Source organism: Cetorhinus maximus, chromosome 4, assembly GCF_964194155.1.
Source record: "Cetorhinus maximus chromosome 4, sCetMax3.hap1.1, whole genome shotgun sequence".
Taxonomy (NCBI): Eukaryota; Metazoa; Chordata; class Chondrichthyes; order Lamniformes; family Cetorhinidae; genus Cetorhinus; species Cetorhinus maximus.
In genome coordinates, this window is record NC_135882.1 from 65425931 (window position 1) to 65442413 (window position 16483).

The window sequence follows — 16483 nt, forward strand, 5'->3', positions numbered from 1 at the left end:
ATGATTAAAATTTTGCTCTGTATTAAAAAATAATATTTCATACTTTATAGCTGATGCAAACAGCTTTAGTACATGCCTGAAGCACTGTTATTTCAAACCTCACTGAAAAATGACCACATTCCAATCTGCAAAGTTCCCTTGCTAAACAATTAAGCTATAAATTACAGATACTCTGCAATCTCTATATTGGCTGACATCTGACTTGCTGAGTGACACCATAGGAAACCTATTGCAAAAAAAAGTGCACTCAGGTAAATGTGAGGTGATGTGAGAGTGACTGCCCTTGACAACAAGGCAGCATTTGGCTGAGTGTGGTATCAAGGTGCCCTAGCAAAACTGGAGTCAATGGGAATCGGAGAAAACACTTAGTTGGTTGGAGTCGTACCTAGCACAAAGAAAGGGGCAGAATCTTCTGCCTGTCAGGAGTGGTTGGGGAGCCAATTGCTGCCCGTGATCGGCTGCATGCTGCCATTTTATGTGGGCGAGCCAGTTAAGGCTTGCCCAGCGTGACACACGCCCGGTAGCGCTCAGCGCTACCTGTGCAGGTGAGGGGAGGAGGGAGAGTTGGGGGCCAGAAATCTCCCTGAGGCATGGAACTGCCTCAGTGAGATAAAGTTCAAATTGAAAGTTGGAAAAAAATAAAATTATTCAGACATATTCCCTCATGTGACAGTGTCACATCAGCTGGGACATGTTTATGAATTGTCATTAAAAAATTTATTTAATTAATAAAACCTTCATGAAACCTCATCCTGATGATGGATGAGGTTTCATGCAAAACGCGAAGGCCACTTGGTTCGCATGCCCACCAACCTTAAGGTTGGATGGGCAGCCCTGTCAATTGGTTTAATTGCTGCATTAATGGCCTTAACAGGCCTTTGACAGTTCTGCGGGCACGCAGCCGACTCTGGTGTGCGCCCGCTGAACAAAAGATCAGAATGATACGCGGTGACGTCGGGACACACGCCCGACGTCACTGCCAATCATTTTATGCGTTGGTATAAGGGGCTTGCCCCGCACGTTGAAGAGAAAATTCTGCCCATGGTTGTGATTGTTGGAGTTCAATCATTTCAATTCCAGGGCATTGCTGCAGGAGTTCCTCAGGGTAGTGTCCTACACCCAACCATCTTCAGTTGCTTCATCAATGACCTTCCTTCCATCATGAGGTCAGAAGTGGGGATGTTTGCTGATGATTGCACAATGTTCACCATTCACGACACCTCACATACTGAAGCAGTCCATGTCCGGATGCAGCAAGACCTGGACAATATCCAGGCTTGGGCTGACAAATGGCAAGTAATAACCAGGCCACACAAGTGCCAGGCAATGACCATCTCCAACGAGAGACAATCTCTCCTTGCCCCTTTATATAAAATGGCATTGCCATTGCTGAATGACCCACTATCAACATCCTGGTGGGGGTTACCATTGACCAGTAACTGAACTGGACTAGCCATGTAAATACTGTGGCTACAAGAGCAGGCAGAGGCTAGGAATCCTGTGGTGAGTAACTCTCCACCTGACATCCCAAAACCTGTCCACCATTTACAAGGCAGAAGTCAGGAATGTGATGCAATACCCTCCACTTGCACTGGATGAGTGCAGCTCCAACAGCACTCAAAGTTTGACACTATAGGATAAAGCAGCCTGCTTGACTGGCACCCCATCCACAAACATTCACTCCCTCCTCCACTGACGCACAGTGACAGCAGTGTGTACCATCTACAAGATACACTGCAGGAACTCACCAAGGCTCCTTCGAAAGCTTCTTCCAAACCTACTGACGACCATCTAGAAGGATAAGGACAGCAGACACATGGGAACACCAACACCTGAAAGTTTTCCTCCAAGCCACTCACCATCCTGGTCAGATATGGTTATGGTCAGATTGCTTTTTGAGTACTTGCTCTGGTTTTGGTCAGTGTGAAAATAGTCCTAGAAGAGGCAATGCAAAGATGATCCATGAGGCCTATTTCTTCATCCCTCATTCCTTGTTAGAGAGAAATTTAGAGAAAGAAGTATTTCAGATTGGAAAGGTCTTTGAGGTAATCTTAGAGGTACATACCATTTCCATTCTTAAGAATCTTAAGTCCAAAATATTTCCTTTGATTAAATTGCAATAGTATGACGAAGGGACACTGGCTTACACAGGTAAAAGATAACTTTGAGATCAGTCTCAATTTTATTTGCACAGTGATCAACAGATAGAATGGTCATGCAGGTGGAGGTCTGAAGGCAAAAATCATTTAGGAAACAATTAGGTGTTTAAAAAGGATTGGGATATTTCTGAATGGATAAACTAAATTGGGTTAAGCAGCCTTTTACAAACACAATTATCTTGTTATCTTTGCACAGTGAATACTTTCAAAGTACTTAATTGGCTGTAGAGTGCTTGGGACATTTTGAAAGGCACCATAGAGGTGTCAGCTGTGGCTCAGTTCATAGCACCCTCGCCTTTGAATCAGAGGGTTGTGGGTTCATGTCCCACTCCCGGAAAACCAAGAACTGTGATTGTACTCGAAAGAGTTGCAATCTGTGACCGTTGATGAGTTGAAAGGCACCATATAAATGCAAGATCTTCACCATTTAGGACTTTGATGCAGAAAGTGCTGATGATTGGTGAGTGCTCGCAAATTGTGCTGATGTGTTGAGGATTTAACTTTATGTTTTTAAAAACCAATGCAATTTAGATATTTTCTTCTGCTTTGCTTTCATAAAGGAATATGTTGAAGAGAAGTGAAATGAAATAGAATCGAAAATTGATACAGCACAGGAGGCCATTCTGCCATTAAGCCTGTGCTGGCTCTTTGATCGAGCTATCCAATTAATCCCATTCCCCTGCAGTCTCCCCAAAGCCTGTATTTTTTTTCCTTTATGTATTAATCCAACTCTCTTGAATATTACAAGTAGAGTACCTCAAATCCGACAACCTCTGGACCAAGGCCTTTTACAACCGCATTTCAGATGTTGCCAGATTTAAGGTTGTGCAATTCAGGTCAAGCCAGGTCGGGTGGGGTCAAGGGTTGCTTGGAGCACAGGATAGAGCACTGTGCGAAGTGACGAAGCTGGCAGCTAGTCTGGAGTCACACCACGCTAATGAGCGTCTAGCCGAATTGTCCAGGTAAGTTACTTCTTTTAATTTTACTTAATTAAAATTGATGCATGGAGCATTATAAAAGTGTCCACTTTTCAGACAACTCTGGTTTTTGGACAGCCAGATTTGAGACACTGTACCTGTACTATTAAATATGCTTCCACCACTCTTTTGGGTGGTGTACTCCAGATCACAACAACTTACTGTTTTTCTTTTTTTAAGTTTCCTCATATTGCCTTGTGCTTTTGCCAATCATCTTTTAAATTTGTGTCCTTGTTTACCCACCCTCCTGCCTCTGAAAGCAGTTTTTCCTTATTTACCCTATCAAAGTCCTTTGTGATATTAAGCATTTCTGTTAAATCTCCTATTAACCTCCTCTGCTGCAAAGAGAACAACTCTAGCTTCTCCATTCTCTTCACATAACTGAAGTCCCTCATCACTGGTAGCATTCTAGTAAGTATCTCCTGCACCCAGACCAAAGATTTGACATCTTTCTTGAAGTGTGGTGCCCTGAATTGAACACACTATTCCAGTTGAGGCCTAACCAGTGTTGTATAAAGATTGCCTTGTGTTTGCTATTTCTCCAACCTTGTTTCCAAACAAAAAACATTATCATCACTCTTGCAGTCAGTTGGACACAAAAATTAGTCACTAAATGAAACCAGCTCCAATCTATATATCATTAGGGTATAATGGTTTCAGTTGTATGTCAGGAAGATGTAATAATTTTCATAATGTTATTGGAATTTATTGTATAGCAATAGTAGGGTCTGTGTCTATAGGTGTGTGTGTGTGTGTCTTATTGAATTAAAGGCAGCTGGTCTGAAGGCTTTGATGTATCGGAAGATAAGCTAAGTTTGAAATGTTAAGTAGGTAAACATGGGGGAAGTTTTAGAATGTAAGGTGTAAAGGGAACATTTGCATTTTTAAACAAACCAGACTAGCTTGAATTGAAAAGAGGGGGGTGAAATGTTTCACATAGCCAGGAGGAATTAAGAAACAGTGTGTTTGTTTTTCCTAAAGATTACTGGTAAAATTGGTACTTTGATGGATTTTTATTATTAGAGAGGTAAAAGTCCAAAGACATAGTGAAACAGTAGGAATTTGCATTCAAAGAGGAAAAACATGTACAAAGGAGAGAAGGCTGTGTGTAAGGGATCTAACACAAGATCTAACACAAATGTGAAAAGCCTCCAGCATCTAAGCCTCAAGCTGATGTCTATAAGGAATTGAAGCTGAGAAAAACTTACTTTGAATTTGACTGTTTTCTGAATTCAAAGCCCGCATCTCGAAATAAGTACAAATTGCAAATAATTGTGGCAGCTATTTCAAGTTTTCCTCTGGGATTTGGGCGGCTTGGCATTTACCATCTGCCTGTCATAACAGAAATTGAGGGCTGTTTGCAGGATATATTTGAGAATCCTTGATTGGTTTGGAGTTGGTGAATCTTACGGTTACGAGTATGAGATGTACTTTGAATTCATGAGTTGGTGTGAGTTTTTTTTTAATGGTGAGACTGCAATATGGCTTCGGCAGTTGCTAAGACTTGTCTGGGAGTCGAAGTTATAACTTTGGCTGGTTTACAAAAGGTAAATAAAGTTAAGTTAATGGAATTGGCGGATAGATTACAATTGGGATTACCTACAGGGACAAAGAAAACCAATATAATTGAAGGTCTAGCACAGCATTTAAAGTTGGAAGTGATACCTGGCACTAATGAGGCACAGCTGGAGATAAGGAGACTTCAGTTAGAAATGAAGAAGCTTGAACTTGAACAAGCAAAGGAACTGAAAAAAACTTGAAATAGAGGCAGCAGAAAAAGCATTTCAAAGGGAACAGGCAGAAAGGCAGGAGAGAGCAGGGAAACAGGAGATGGAATTAGAAATTGTAAAGTTAGAAAAGGAGGAAAGAGAAAAAAAGAGTGAAAATTCCAGCTAAAACTGCTGGCAGTTTTAAAAAAGAGACACCAGAAGGTGAGAAAGGACTTATTTCCAGGTAAGAACCCAGCGAGGAGATGTTTAAATTTGTACAAGCTCTTCCAAAGTTTGAAGAAAGAGAAGTTGAAGCATTCTTTATTCCATTTGAGAAGGTAGCTAGACAGATGAAATGACCACAGGAAAACTGGCCATTGTTGTTACAATCCAGGTTGGTGGGTAGAGCAGATGAGGTTTATGCTTTACTGTCAGAAGAAATGTCGGTGATCTATGATGTGGTTAAAAAAAAAAGGCTATTTTGAGTGCATATGAGTTGTTTCCTAAGGCATACAGGCAGAAATTTAGGAATATGCGAAAACAGCCTGAGCAAACCTATATTGAGTTTGAAAGAATAAAAAAAGTAATTTTGACTGGTGGATACTGGCATTAAAGATAGAGATGACATACACAACTCTTAGGTAATTCTTTTGGAAGAATTTAAAGATTCAATTCCTTCAGTAGTGAGAACTTGTGGAGGGACAGAGGGTTGAAATGGTAAGACAAGCAGTAAAAATAGCTGATGATTCTGAGTTTATAGAGCTAAATCTTTCTTTCATCACCCTTTTAAATCAAAAAAGGATAGAAAGTGGGAAGGTGAAAGGAAGGTGGGTAGTCAGGAACAGGAGGAGTAGGTGAAAATTCCCAGGAAGTTTTTTCTCAAAATAAAACGGAAGGTGCCGAGTGTAGAAGTGACACTCGAAAACTGAGCTGCTTTCATTGTAATAAAGTTGAGAACACAAAGTCAGTATGTTGGAAATTACAAGGAAAATCTGTTGGGAGTTATAGGGGTGCAGAAAAGTTCTGGAAGTCAAAATATTGTGGGTTCAAGGTTCAGGTACAGGAAAAAAGTGTTAGTGTACAGGTAAAACAGGAAGAATCGGTGATAGTTAAAGAAGTGGGAATGTATTCACAGTTTACCCAAGAGAATTCTGAGGAGCAGGTAGCAGAAATGTTTAAAGATTTTGTATGTTAAGGGAAAGTCTTTCCATGTGTACAGGGTGGAATAGGTAAAGATCTTAAAATTTTAAGAGACACAGGGGGGCTAGTCAATCCTTAATGTTGTGGGATAGTGACATTTGTTGTTCAGAGGGAATATTGCAGGAACAGATGATAATAAGTGGGGTTCGTGGGGATGTTAAACCTATTCCATTGTGGAAGGTATATTTAAAGAATAAGTGGAAAACAGATGAGGTGATTGTTGGAGTAGTGGAAAAATTGCCCATTTCAGAGGTTCAATTCATTTTGGGTAATGATATAGTTGGATCACTGAAGTGGGTGATACCTATGGTAGTTGAGCAGCCTGTAGAAGTGTTTTCGACAGAAGTGTTGCAGAGAGAGCATCCTGGATTGTTTCCAGATTGTGTGATAACAAGATCATAGGTTGAAACAAGAAGAACAGGAAATTCAAAGGCAGAGAGAAGGTGTGAAAATCCAATTAGCTGACGCTGTGCTTGATAAGTTTGTTCAGGAATAAAGACTGGAAGACAATGCAGCTGAAGTGTTTAACTCAAGACATTTAGTGGAGTTACAGAGAAAGGATTCACAAATAAAACAGTTATATCAGACAGCTTACTCAGAAACAGAGGCAGAATATATTCCAGAATGTTATTACCTTAAGGGTAATGTTTTAATGAGAAAATAGAGGCCTTATCATGCTTCAGTAAATGAAAGCTGGAGGGAAGTGCATCAGATTGTAATACCATTTGGATATAGAAAAGAGATCCTGAGGGTAGTTCATGAAATTCCAATGGGGGAATTAGAAAGATACAGGGGAAGTTACAAAAACATTTTTGGCCTGGATTGCATAGGGATGTAGTCAAATTCTATAGAACATGTCATCCGTGTCAAGTGATAGGGAAACCACAAGCAGTGATTAAGCCAGCACCTTTAATTCCCATTCCAGCATTTGAAGAACCTTTCACTAGGGTCATGACTGATTGTGTAGGACCCCTCCCTAAGGCTAAAAATGGAAATCAGTATTTACTGACAATGATGGATGTGTCCACCAGGCTTCCTGAAACAATACCTTTGAGAAATATTACAACAAAGAAAATTGTGGAAGAGTTAACTAAATTTTTTTTACAAGATATTATCTGTATTTAGGTAAACCATTAGACCGGTGTTCATATTGCATGCCCCAATGAACAGTTTGGGGATAAAAACAATTTGAGTCAACAGCTTACCATCCTGAGTCACAAGAGGCTTTGGAAAGATGGCATCAAACTTTAAAAACTATGATGAGGGTGTATAGTCAGGATTATCCACAGGATTGGGATGGGGAATTCCAGTCTTGTTATTTGCTATTAGGGATGCTCCTAATGCATCGACTGGTTTTAGTTCTTTTGAACTAGTTTATGGTCATGAGGTGAGAGGGCCACTGAAATTGATGCGTGAGAAATTGCTGGGTCAAAATTCAGAAACTGCTCTCCTGGATTATGTATCAAATTTCAGAGAGAGACTGGATAGAGCATGTGAGTTGGCTAGGGAGCATTTAAAGATATCACAGCAAGTGATGAAAGTGAAGGCAGACAGGAAAGCTCCAACTTGTAGTTTTGTTGCTGGGGAGAAAATGTTAGTTCCGTTACCGGTACTGGGTGACTCGTCAAAGGCAAGGCTGAGTGGGGCTTACAGGATTGAAAAGAAATTGAGTGAAGTAAATTATTTAATAAATGCTTCAGATAGAAGCAAGAAGCAGAGGGGGTGTCATGTAAGTATGCTTAAAAAGTACTTTGACAGGGAGGAGGACCAAAAGGAGTTGTTCGTGGTTGTAGATAATGAGAAAGAGGTAGAAATGCAGGATTCTGAAATTAATTTTCTTATCAATCAGTGGAACAACCACACTACTAAAATTTGGTACAAATTTCCAATAAAACCCACTCATGCCCAGAAATCTCAATACTTTTCATTTTATTTTAAGCACGGGGAAATCCACGATAACCTTGACTTTCACACCATTGACTGAACTATTGAAAAAGAACAAGAAGTTTCAATGGACACAGGAGTGACTGAAGGCAATTGACAGTTTGAAAACTGTATTAACTATGGCATCAGTTTTGGCAGTACCCAATTACGCCAAGCAATTTAAGTTGGCCATTGATGCAAGCAATATAGTCATTGGGGCCATACTGTTACAAGATGATGACACTGGAATTGAAAAACCGATAGAATGTACAACAGAGAAAGTATTCAGTGATCAGAAAGGAGACTTTGGGATTGGTGTTAGCATTGCAGCATTTTGTAACTTACGTTGCAACAATTCGTCAGAAACCATTGTTTATACAGACCATAATCCTTTAAAGTTTCTAGACAAATTTCACAGCAGAAGTGCAAGGCTATTCAGATGGAGTTTATTTCTGCAACCATTTAATATACAGATTATACATGTGGCAGGATGAGAAATTCTGATTGCAGGTGCATTGTCAAGGATTTGGAACTTAAAGGGAAAATTGGACATTTAAAACCTGGACACTGGACTGGAATGATTTCTGTTCATACCAAGGATTTGTATGTATGTTATGTTAATGCATGCATCTCATAATGTAATAGTGTAATAAGTATAGGAGATAACATAAGATGGGTTCAGAAAATGAAACTGCCTTTAAATTATGACGGTTCAATTTTTTTAGTAAGGAGGAGGATATCAGGAAGATATAATAATTTCATAATGTTATTGGAATTTATTATAAAGTAGAGTAATAATGAGGTCTGTGTCTGTGGGTGGGGGACTTGATTGAATTAAAGACAGCTGGTCTGAAGGCTTTGATGTATCAGAAGATAAGCTAGGTTTGAAATGTTAATAAGGCAAACATGGAGGAAGTTTTAGAATGTAAGGTGTAAAGGGAAAAGTTGCATTTTTAAATAAACCAGACTAGCTTGAATTCAAAAGGGGGGGTGGGGGGTGGGGGGTGCGGGGGTGTGAAGTTAAGATAGTGTGTTTATTTTTCCCAAAGATTACTGGTAAAATTGGCACTATGAAAGATTTTTATTATTAGAGAGGTAAAAGTCCAAAGACGTAAAGAAACATTGGGAATTTGCATTCAAAGGGGGAAAATATGTATAAAGGAGAGAAGGTTGTGTGGAAGGGAAGGCATACTAAGATCTGACACAAGTGTGAAAAGCCTCCAGCATCTAAGCCTCAAGCTGCTGTCTAAAAGGAACTGAAGCTGAGAAAAACTCACTTTGAATTTGATTGTTCAGGGTATTGTGTGTTACTTTGCCTAGGTCTTTTAAAAACCAATGCGTCTCACTGTTGCCTTAAGGGGGGTGTAACTGGGGTTTAGATTAATTAGGTGATTCAGAAATTATCATAGTAATTTGTAGATCTATGTATGTGCTTAAAATCATTTTTTTCCATTAATAAATGTTTAATTTAGTTTTGTCAGAAACCTATAAGACTCGGTGGTCTTATTGCTACTGAATTCGAAGCCCGCATCTTGAAATACATCAAATTGCAAATAGTTGTGGCAGCTGCATCAAGTTTCCCTCTGGGATTTGGGCAGCTTGGCATTTGCCATCTGCCTGCCATAACATTGTAGTAGACTAACATAGAAATAACTAAGTTTTGCCATCCAGCTAAATAGCCATAGAGTCATAGAGTTCTACAACACAGAAAAAGGCCCTTTGGCCCATCGAGTTTGCACTGGTCAAACAAGTACTTAACTATTCTAATCCCATTTTGCAGCACTAGGCCCATAGCCTTGTATGCCGTGGCATCGCAAGTGCACATCCAAATACTTCTTAAGTGTTATAAGGGTTTCTGCCTCTACCACCCTTTCAGACAGTGAGTTCCAGATTCCCACCACTCTCTGGCTGAAAAAATTCTTCCTCACATCCCCTCTAAACCTCCTGCTCCTTATCTTAAATCTATGCCCCCTGGTTATTGATCCCTCCACCAAGGGGAAAAATTCCTTCCTATCTACCCTATCGATGCACCTTATAATTTTATACACCTCAATTATGTCCCCCTCAATCTCCTCTGCTCCAGGGAAAATAACCCCAGTCTATCCAACCTCTCTTCATAACTAAAACTCTCCAGCCCAGGCAACATCCTGGTAAATCTCCTCTGCATACTGCTTGCTTTTTTTTTTGGAACAATTTATCTTCAACAACTAGCATTTATATAGTGCCTTTTATGTAGAAAGATGTTTCTGTGTTGAATAGAGGGGCAAAGAATTTAACTAAGGCTGATTTACTGCTGTTAGATCTGATGTAAATTTTTGGTGGTAAAACACACTTAAGATAGTTGAGGGGGGGTGGGGGGTGGGGGTGGTGGGGGGCGGCGAATGCACAAAAAAATTAATGGATGGCAATGAAGTGGAATGTGGATGGGAGAATGAGGAAGTAAATACAAAGTTCAGAGGTCAAGGTTAATATTCTGACCAAGAGTATGAAAGTTGGAAAGGAAGACATTGGAGCAACTGAACCAAGATGTGACATAAAGCAGGTAAATGATCAGTAATTAATTTAAACTTTGGTATACTTCATAATATACATCCAAAACAGTAAAAATGCCACCTGTGGACTGTAATACACTTGGAATGCATGGCAAATTTCTTGTAAGAAACAGTAAATTTTATTTACAGAGCTCCTGATGAAGCTACATGCTGTTCCAAGTCCAAGGCTAGAAAAACTCCGCCACTAAGATACCCCGCACTTAGGGCTGATTCATCTGTACAGTCACATGATCCCCATAACAGTAAGAAAATGTTTAGCTTACACTTACTACATTCCTCCCCCTTTAATTTTGTTTTACTCTCTTATTTACAAAACATCTTAACTCATAACATATACAATTATATACAGTAATTGCATGTACAATTGTATACAGTGCATGCAATTACAAATTTAGTCTTTGAGGAGGTTTTTGGATTCAGGTAGAATGACACAGCTACAACTGGAGGTTCTTCCATTGGAGCTGCAGCATCAGGGACATCCCTGGGTAATGGCAGTTCGGAATTATTTACTTCAACAGAGACATTAGCTTTGTCTACTCTTTATTCATCTGGCACCTCAGGGATTAAAGGTTCGACTTCGATTTCAGGTGGATTAACTGGTTGTTGGAGTGTGTCTCAACTTCTGAGATGATCCATGTGTTTCCTAATAATCCTGCTTTCCACTTCCACTTGATAAGGTAAAGGCCCTGTTTCAGAGATGATTGTAACAAGGACCCATTTCAGTCCAGTTATAAAATTTTGCACAAAATCTCTCTCTCCCACAGTAAATTCTCAACCTTTACTGTAAACATCATGACTCACTTTCTGACTACTTTGGTTTCTCTCCACCTTCCCCTCTAAATTGAGGAGTACTAGACTCAATCCTGTATGAAGTCAATGCTTCATTAGCAATTCAGAAGGTGTTGAACCAGTGGTCGCATGAGGAGTTTTATGACAGCTGAACAGAAATCTTGAAATTCGTGTTTCTAATGTCTCCTTGGATGGTTTCTTCATACCTGTTTCAAAGGTTTGTACTGCCCTTTCTGCTAACCCATTGGATGAGGGATAATACAGTGCTGTTCTGACATGTTTAATCCCATTTAGGTTCACGAATCTTTGGAATTCAGTACTAGTGAAAGCAGTACCATTATCTGACACAACTTAAGGTAGACCACATACACTGAAACTTTGGTGCAGTTTTTCAATGATTGCACAAGATGTAGGTGATCTCACTTCATAAACATCCAACGACTTATTGTGCATTGATGATCAAAGAAACATGGGACCTAGGAATACACCTACATAACCTATATGTAGTCTAACCCAAGGTCGACCAAGCCACTCCCCCCCGAATGCAGTGGAGCTGAAACAGGCAATTTCTGCTGTTGCTGACACTGGAGACGGTGTTTAACTATTTTTTCTATATCGCTGATTATACCTGGCCACCAGATATAACTTCATGCGAGCATCTTCATTTTCGAAATACCAGGATGCGCACTATGAAGCTCTGTCAATAGTGGTTCTCTTCCCTGAAAAGGGATGATGACTCTTGCTCCCCATAACAAGATACCATCTTGACAACTCAGTTCAAATTTACAGGCATAGAATGGTTTTAATTCTTCAGAGGCCTGTGCATTTGACCATCCTGTTCACAGACTCTTGATAAAATTGGATCCCGGTTTGTCCAATTCTTTATCTGTCTTGTGCAGACTGGTGAGGGGCCCAGGACATTCAACACAAGTACTACCTCTTGGGGTACTGAAACATGTGTAATGCTATCTGGCAAAGGGAGATGACTGAAGGTGGCTGTATTTGATATATGCACACCTGGACAGCGCATAAAAGTGTTCTCGAATGTCGACAAAATTAAAGCCCATCTTTGAATTCTAGCAGAGGCTGTTGGTGGGATTGCCTTATCTTCACTAAACAAACCTAACAGTGGCTTGTGATCCGAAACTATGGTGAAGTGTCGACTGCACAAATATTGATGGAACTTCTTTACTACAATGCGATAAATAAGCCGCCTTTTTCAATTTGTGAATAACAAAGGGTTCCTGATACAAAGCCTATTGGCCTTTCAGATTTGATTTCTGTTTTTGTTGTGTTTGCCACAGGATCTTGTCTCATCCTTCATTTTGATTTCACAGTTAGCCAAATTCCTCTCTGGCGAAGACTTAACTTGGTTCAGTTCGGAGGTTGAGCTCCCCATTTGCATCTTGGAAAGTTCCATGACTTTTCCTTCTAGTGCCTCTTTTGTCTAAATCAACCGATTCTTCAGTTCTTTTTTCTTTGTATCTTTTGTCTTCCTCTTGGAACATTGAACATTGTCAAGTTTTTGTGTCAACTTTCTTCTGTTGGTTCAGTGGAACTGCATTCGTTTAGCTTTTTTTTGTGAATGGAACCAACTCTGACCTGAAGGATCCTTGCATCCTGTGAAGGTCCTTCAGTTCTTCTCTCTTCTTCCAAATGACACCATCATATTCCCTTGTCAACTCAGGATTTCTTCCTGTTCTGAATTTAAAAATTTTTGACCAATTTAGTTTAATTTCTTTCAACCAATCAGAGCCCAGAAGGTTAGGTCCTTCTCCTGTTCAACAGTTATCGGCAACTGGGCTGCCTGTTGCCTGTCGGATATTCATCTGTATCACTTCTCCAGTATACATTTTTAGCTAAACAACAATTTTCTCCAAACTCAATGGCTGGGTACCTTCCCTGAGGTGTTTAAAGATGTGCTCTCCCACCACTGTGGTCGATGCTCCTGTGTCAACCTCCATGAGCAGAGGCTTTCCATTTACTTGAAGGGTAACTGATTTGTTCAGTTTTCCTGGCCTTCAGATTGTGTAGGGAATAAATGTCAGTCTCAGCAGCTTCTGGTTCATCTATATTGTGCACTTCATTCAACTTGACCTGCTGTCTGAACGGCTGTCTTGATCTAGCCCTGCATTGTTTAACAATATGCCTTTTTCTGTGACAGTAGTGGCATTCTGCCTCTTTAAATCTGCAGGTTTTGTGTATATGATTTCCCTCCACAACGGTAACACTTTAACTTCTGGGTTACTGGTGAGCTGCTTCCAGTATTTTGTTTTGTTTTGCTAGCGCTAGGGACCGTGTCCCACTTTGCGGTTGCCTCCCATGTCTTCATGCCACACCCGGCGGCAGGTTCCCGCCTTAACTGCAGAACAGCGCCATGTTGCGCACACTGCAAAGCCTGTGAGTCCTTCTTAGCACTCTCCATTGCTAGCGCTATCTCCATGGCACACGTCAGGTCTATCTCAACTTCTGCAAGCAAATGGCGCTGAATGGCACTGTCGTTTATACCGCAAACCAAACAATCTTGCGACATGTCATTTACAGTATCACTCAAGTCACAGTGCTCCATTAACTATTTTAACTTCATGATGTACGTTGCGATTGATTCACTGAGGGCCCTTACTTGAGAGTTGAACTTAAATCTTTGCATGATCATAGAAGGTTTAGGCTGAAAATGTCCCTTCATGTGGTCTACAAGCTCGGTGAAGGATCTAGAATTTGGCGCATTTGGAGCCGTCAAGCTACACATTAGGTTATACGTTTTGCTCCCACAGACACTTAAAAAAATTGCCTTCTGTTTCTCCTCCCCCATTATTCCGTTAGCCACAAAGTAGAAACCTAGGCGCTCCATGTACTGACTCCAGTCCTCAATGGATGAGTCATATGGGTCAATTCTGCCAAAGAGAGGCATTGCTGGTGAGCATACTCTTTTTCTCGAGGTGCTGCGTCGGCGCTATTTATCCTTGTCGCCAGTTGTAGTAAAATTGGGATGCAGGACAGGTTGCTTGTAAGAAACACTAATCTTTATTTACAGAGCTCCGGCTATTCTGAGACCAAGGCTAGAAAAACTCCACCCCTAAAATTCCCTGCGCTTAGGGCTGATTTGTCTATACAGTTATGTGATCCCCATAACAGTAAGAAAAGGTTTAGCTTACAATTACTACAGGATTATCTCATCATACTTTCAACTCTGAAAATGGATGTCCACTTTTAATTTGGTGAAATTAACAATCAGTGAGCAATGAACTTTTGCATTAAGCAAGTTGCTATTCACCAGATCCAGCTAGTACATCAGCTTTAGTAAAGGCCACGAGCAGCAGATCTGAGTAAACGTTTTCTTTTACATAAACAGTTATCTCCAAAAACAGTATGGGCAGAATTTTATGGCCCTCCTGCTGGTTCCTGCCGAAGTCAGTAGAATCAATGGCGTGATGGGGCCGTAAAATTCCACTCTAAGTGTTAGTTAGAATACCTAGGTGCAATCTACTTGGTCCCTCAGGGGCGGACATCAAGGCAGGATGCAAAGGATTCAGAGAAATACGCGTCAGGTCATGACACATTTCCACGTCTGGGTGATCTTCCTGGAGGCAGATCAGCACCAGTAGAGGCTACCCAGTAGCAGCAGTTGTCAGTCTGTATGATTAAATGGCCATTTGTAGGCTGTTCAAGCATGTTGCGATACAGGCCAAATCCAGCAGGTGCCTGGAGGCTGCTTGCCAGTGGTTGACTTGGAGGTCCATGAGGCTATCCTGTTTTATTCCTCTAGTGGCTGCCAACCACTCCATAAAACTGCATGTGGCCATTATTCCTTTAATTGGATTCAATATCACTTCAGAGGAGGGCTGAAGTTAGAAGCAACCTCATAGTCCCCTCTAGCAGCAGCGTCCACAGCTGGAGGTGGGGCTGCCATCCTTTTTCAGGATTCTTCCACTAGACCTAGAGGCAACCGCTTAACTTGGCTACCTCCGGGAAGATCTCCGTGGTGGTTAAGTCGACTTCCAGTGCTGGGTCAGGTTCCAAAGATGGTCCCAACCTCAACTATTTGTTACAAGTGCATTGAAGACCATGGGCCGAATCTAGTGGTCTTTAAAAAGGTTGCAGTTGTAGAAAGGAGCCCTTATCTGAATTGAAAGGGATTTTACTCTGTTGCTTTATAACTATCCACTTGGTCCTGGTCTTGGTCCTGTCATCTTGCAACATTATTACTGCAAAAGTATAAACACTTTGCCACCACCTGAGTGTGCATTGAAAAAAGCCATTAACATGCTAAAAGAGCACTTTAACCATTTAGACAGACAGAACAGTACAATCCTTAAGGGTTATTGTCACTTGCTCTATGCTTTTCGACCTTGTCCTAGAAAGGGTATCCATCTTAATTAACAGCAGGAGCCTGCTAAAGATGAGCAGCATCTAGGGAATGAGGAAGAGACAAAGGAGCCAGCAGCAACTGTATCATAAGGTTTAAGATGACGGTGGAAAATTACATTGGTCAATCCAGAATAAAAATAATCAACTGGTGGAAAATGGACCTCAATGGGGCAAGAACAGAGGAGGGCCGGGTAGATTGGAACCAAAGGTTGGCGGGAAAAACAGTAGCTGAACAATGGGCTACCTTCAAAGAGGAGATGGTTTAGGAACAGTCAAGGCATGTTCCATCCAAAGGGAAGGGTAGGACAAACAAATTCAGAGCTCCCTGTATGACAGAAGAGATAGAAATTAATTTAAAGAAGAAAAAGGTGAGCTTACAACAGGTGTCGGGTAGCAAATACAATTGAGAACCAAACTGAATACGGTAGGTTCAGAAGTGATGTGAAAAAACAAGCACGAGAAGCAAAGAGGGATTATGAAAAAACACCGGCAGCTAACTTAAAAAGGAAATCCCAAAGTATTTTATGAGCACATCAATAGTAAAAAGGTGTTAAAACGAGGAGTAAAGCTGATTAGGGACCAAAAAGGAGATTTACACATAGAGGTAAGAGGCATGGCTGAGGCGTTAAATGGATACTTTGCATCTGTCTTTACCTATGTTCTTTCAATGTTGCCTGGATTCAAGGGAGGTGCCAGAGGACTGGAGAATTGCAAACATTATGCCCTTGTTCAAAAAAGGTTGTCAAGATCTGCCCTGCAATTATAGACCAGTCAGTTTAACTTCGGTTGTGGGGAAACTTCTAGAA

The 16483-nt window shown here is 40.7% G+C and overlaps 1 protein-coding gene across 1 annotated transcript in view; it reads left to right on the plus strand.

Moving 5' to 3' along the window:
• LOC144679659 (tumor protein D52-like) overlaps window positions 1-16483 on the plus strand; it is a 272612-nt gene that overhangs the window by 93597 nt on the left and 162532 nt on the right. The gene's annotated exons all lie outside the window — the stretch shown is intronic.